We start from the raw sequence: 4,937 nt of genomic DNA, 5'->3' as shown, positions 1-4,937 counted from the left end.
AGTGACTGTGGGCCATTACTGCCAGTCTTTTACCGGTTTGAACATGCAGCAGAGACAGCAATGAGAATAAGAATGTACACTCATGTATTTGCAATGGGTTGCAGTAAATAGTGGTTTGTTATTTCATTTCGTACTGCGGCCATATAATGTAAACATCAGTTGTACAACATTTTACTTAAAGCAATTACCGTATTCAGGACATGTGAGGGTGTTACAGTAATAACATTGGTGTGAAAAACACCACCACTAATTGCTGATGGAGAGCTTTGACTCTGGTTGTGCATTGGTTGTGCAATGTGTGTGTGTGTGTGTGTGTGTGTGTGTGTGTGTGCATGTGTGTGTGTGTGTGAGAGAGAGAGAGAGAGAGAGAGAGAGAGAGAGAGAGAGAGAGAGAGAGAGAGAGAGAGAGAGAGAGAGAGAGAGAGAGAGAGAGAGAGAGAGAGAGAGAGAGAGAGAGAGAGCTGATCATATTGCATGTAATGTATGTTATACCAAATTATCAGCAGATTCTTTCCTCTCTGATGCAGTCTGGCACTCCCATATTTCAGGACGTTGGCATTTGAAACATGATAATGATTTCACAATGCCTCATACTAAGAAAATCCTGTGTACTGTACAAACCTCACTGACTGTGGTATGACTGCACTCTCCACCCTAACCTGGCATCATACCAGCGGGAAAGTTGTGCGAACCATATCAAGCGATAACAGGACTTTCCGGCGGCGTTGAGGAGCAGGACTTTGCTTGTGAAGGTCAATGCACTTGGTGTGGAATAAATAGGCTACGTGTTTGCATTATCTGCCCCACCGCTAAGCTAGTGGTACCAAGAGGCACCATTCCAGGTTTACACCTCACACATCCACACATTGAGGGTCGGCTGCATAAGCAAGCAAATTCACATACATATCAATGTCTGTTTTGTATTGTCACGGGCGTCACTGATTTTTTATTTTTTTTTGTATGCTCCGGCAGTGGAGGATCCATTACGTATCTAGATGTTTTTAGAGTGACAGTCATTGAAGGAATTGGGCAAAAATATTGGTGGGCAGAATTCTACATAACAGGTCCATTCTTGTCTTCCCAGGGGATTTCTCAAGTTTTCTTCAGTGCAGTCTATTATGGTGAGCTGCATCTCCCCACAGCTTTACTGCAAAACAACAATCACAAAACACGCAAAACATAGGGACAATACTTTCACATTACCCAACAATCTTGTCTGTAAAACCTGTGCGGCTTTTGCAAGACCGTGATAGTCACCATAGCCGTTGTGACACCGCCAAACCATGAGGAGCCTATATCCACTTCGATGGTGGCATTACGCACATGACTTAGCCTCTGAGTGGCAGCTCAAGTCCAATATATCACCACTTTACACCTGAGAATACAGCGAAAGCCCAGAACCGAACCGGCTTTAATTCCAGCGCAACACATACTACATGTGGTTTCAGATTGGCCACCGACCCCATCACTAGGCTGTCCCTCTCAACTGTCAACAGTGACATCGACAACAAATAAAAGAAAGCCGTGCTTTCTCAACACTCTCACACACACACACACACACACACACACACACACACACACACACACACACACACACACACACAAACTTTAGTTTATCAGGACTACAATCAAGCAGTGAGTCAGCCCCTGTCGTGTGAAGATCAGGTGGGATGAGAAAATTTCATTTCGGCCGGCCAGATAGACAGGTAGATGACTAAAGAGAAATGAAACGCTGTGTGGTTTGGCTCCTGTCACTTCACAACCAGTCTCTATGAGACGAGTGGTGATGTGTGCGCGTGCACGTGCGCGTGCGTGTGCGCGCCTACCTGCGTGCGTGCGTGCGTGCTAGGGGACGTCGGCAAACAGGTTGGTGGTGGTCACATAAATGTCAAAGCACAGAGGTGAGCTAAAGATCAGTGACATTCTCTAGACTCCCACAGCTCACACATATGTGTACTGACACAAACACGCACACACGCACACACACACACACACACACACACACACACACGCGCACGCACGCACACACACACACACACACACACACACACACACACACACACACACACACACACACACACACACACACACACACACACACACACACAGCTTGACAGTTGTGCAAGGGCAGGTGGTGGCTTTATACGAACACATCTAACTGCACAAAAAGTACCAGAGAAGAAAGGTAGGCGTGCAATTTCATGATTGTACTCCAATAGCCTTCAAAGGTCAAAAGCTACAGAATGCCATGTCATGGTTGTAAGACTGGACAGTCCAAACTGCTGTAAAACATATAGGTGAAATGTTCTATCTTTAACTTAAACAGGAATGACAAAGCAAAGTTATAAATATTTTTCTGCCAGTCGAGAAATGGAAATAATCATTTAACTTGTCTATTAATACATAGTCCTGATATTACTGATATATGGTGCTATATGAAAGATTCAGTCTGTGCCTTTACACAATAATTTAATGTCATGCAAGGAACAGGAAAATCACAAAAACAAAAAAAACTAAAATTCAACATGGGAAAATCCAATTAATGAAAAAGGAAAGGGTAGATTGAACTACTTGGCATGGGTTCCCAGCCTTTTCCAAGTTGAGGCCCACATTTTCACAAATATTCAGGGTCCACCTCTGTCCCAATAAACAACACAATTCAAATAAATAGTCAACAGCAACACACACACACACACACACATTATTATTATTTTTTTTTAGAAAATTTCATAGCCCACTATGAATACCTTCCATAGCCTGATTATCGTCGACTTTCAAATCTCTTCAAGACTTAGTCTGACCTAGAGCATAACAATTAACATTTCTCAAACGGCATGGTTGACCCACTTCCCTTGATTTGCTACTGGTCGAGGCCAGAAAAGGTTGTGTCGAGGTTTAAATAAAAAAATGTCTTAGTCCCAATAGAACATCTCTGCTTAAACTACGTCACTGCTTTGAACACGCCTCTGCCCAGGGCCGTTGGAGCGGCTCAAAGTTGATTGCTTCCCTCAAAGTGGGTGGAGTTCCCCAGTTCTCCGGAGCTCAGAAAGTACAGTATTTGCATTGCTCTTGACCTGAATAATAGCAACACCGAAGGTCACTAGGTGGGCACGGCCTGGCTAAACCTTCCGCTATGACTGTCCTAGGACTTACCTCATATGGTGCAGCATTAGATCAGCCTGCCTCTGTTATTATCTCACACACAGGAGCTTGGTATATTAGAAATGTATGGACACAAGACTGAGCCATTTTCCATGTGAAAATGCTGTAAAACCGTATAAAATCGTCTTTTTTTCCCAGCCAATCACCATTCAGTGAGAGTGTAATTTAACTGTCTATTTATCTCAAGTCGTAATATGAACCTTATTAATTCATACTGTATGGTTCTATATCAAAGATATACAGTACGATGTGAAACGGTACACAATCATTTCATAACTATGAAAAGTCACATAAAAAGAAAAACATAAAAAAACAACATGGTAAATCCCATTGACAAAAATTATTAAAATGCTGAAAAACGGCAGGGGGTGTATTTATTCATACGGAGTGACCACTTGCCAGAGATGTGAGTTATCCTAGGACCTTCCTTTTAAGCACTTCTACTACTGTAGGTTATTATCCCGATATTCATATCACATGAGGGATCAGAATACCTATTACGAATAAGACCCTCCAGCAGTCTACCCTGCCTCTGTTAATATCTCACACACCGGCTTTTCCCACGGGAGCTTGATATGGTATACATTGGAAATTTACAGGGTGTGAAGTGCCACGGTGCGTAACCCGCCCATAAAATGTTTACACAGTGCCACATGACCGCCTCCCCTTGGCTCGCGCATTTGGAAATTAGTCCGGGAATGAGAATAATTTAGTGGAGCGTCTCGTCTCGCTTCAGATGAGTCAAGGCTGGAGGGCGGGCGAGAATGCGGGATGAGAAGGGCCTGATGGAAATTGTAACACACATTCTACAATCATGGGCTGCGCAGTAAAAATGTGCTTTTATCCAGGTGTGACGACTAATATTAATCAAATTGGGTCGTCGAATAATCAGTGTGTTGTGTGTGTGCTGTGTGTTTGATTAAAGTGGTGCATATTTTCAAGCAACAGTAATTGTGAATTAAATCCCACAATCGTTTCAGTGGTTCATTTCAGAGTGAAGGCAATTCTGAAAACACTTTGCCACCCTCCAAAGGGTATTTACCGTGCTAAAAATGGTATTGCCATGACTCAGAGAGGTGATCGAGGTGACGGAGGTCATCTTGCACCTGTTCACCCCCCTCGGGGATCGAACGTGCGACCTCGTCAACTACAACGGTTCGGCAATGGGAGACACAGTACGATACCGCTGGGCCAAGAGACTAGTCATGGGTAGTCACGGGCTGCGCAGTAAAAATGTGCTTTTATCCAGGTGTGACGACTAATATTAATCAAATTGGGTCGTCGAATAATCAGTGTGTTGTGTGTGTGCTGTGTGTTTGATTAAAGTGGTGCATATTTTCAAGCAACAGTAATTGTGAATTAAATCCCACAATCGTTTCAGTGGTTCATTTCAGAGTGAAGGCAATTCTGAAAACACTTTGCCACCCTCCAAAGGGTATTTACCGTGCTAAAAATGGTATTGCCATGACTCAGAGAGACATGCCCTAACGCCGGGGACCAGGGTTTGATTCTGACCTGTGGACCAAATCCTTCCCCATCTCTCTCTCCCAGTCTCTCTATCGCACTTTGCTGTCAATAAAACCTAAAAGGTCAAAAAATGTATATTAAAAAACAAATTAAAATGAGACAATTCCCCTTCAGACATTAGCTGAAAACCAAAAAAGGAAAGTAAATAAAGTACTGAGAAACGTATACTACAAAATCACAGTTGCTTATTATAACCGCACATGCATTTTGGCTTTTGAGGTGCTCAGAAAAACAGAATGGTGAAAGAG

The sequence above is a fragment of the Engraulis encrasicolus genome, chromosome 18 (assembly GCF_034702125.1).
Source record: "Engraulis encrasicolus isolate BLACKSEA-1 chromosome 18, IST_EnEncr_1.0, whole genome shotgun sequence".
Taxonomy (NCBI): domain Eukaryota; kingdom Metazoa; phylum Chordata; class Actinopteri; order Clupeiformes; family Engraulidae; genus Engraulis; species Engraulis encrasicolus.
This window is presented reverse-complemented; position numbering follows the sequence as displayed.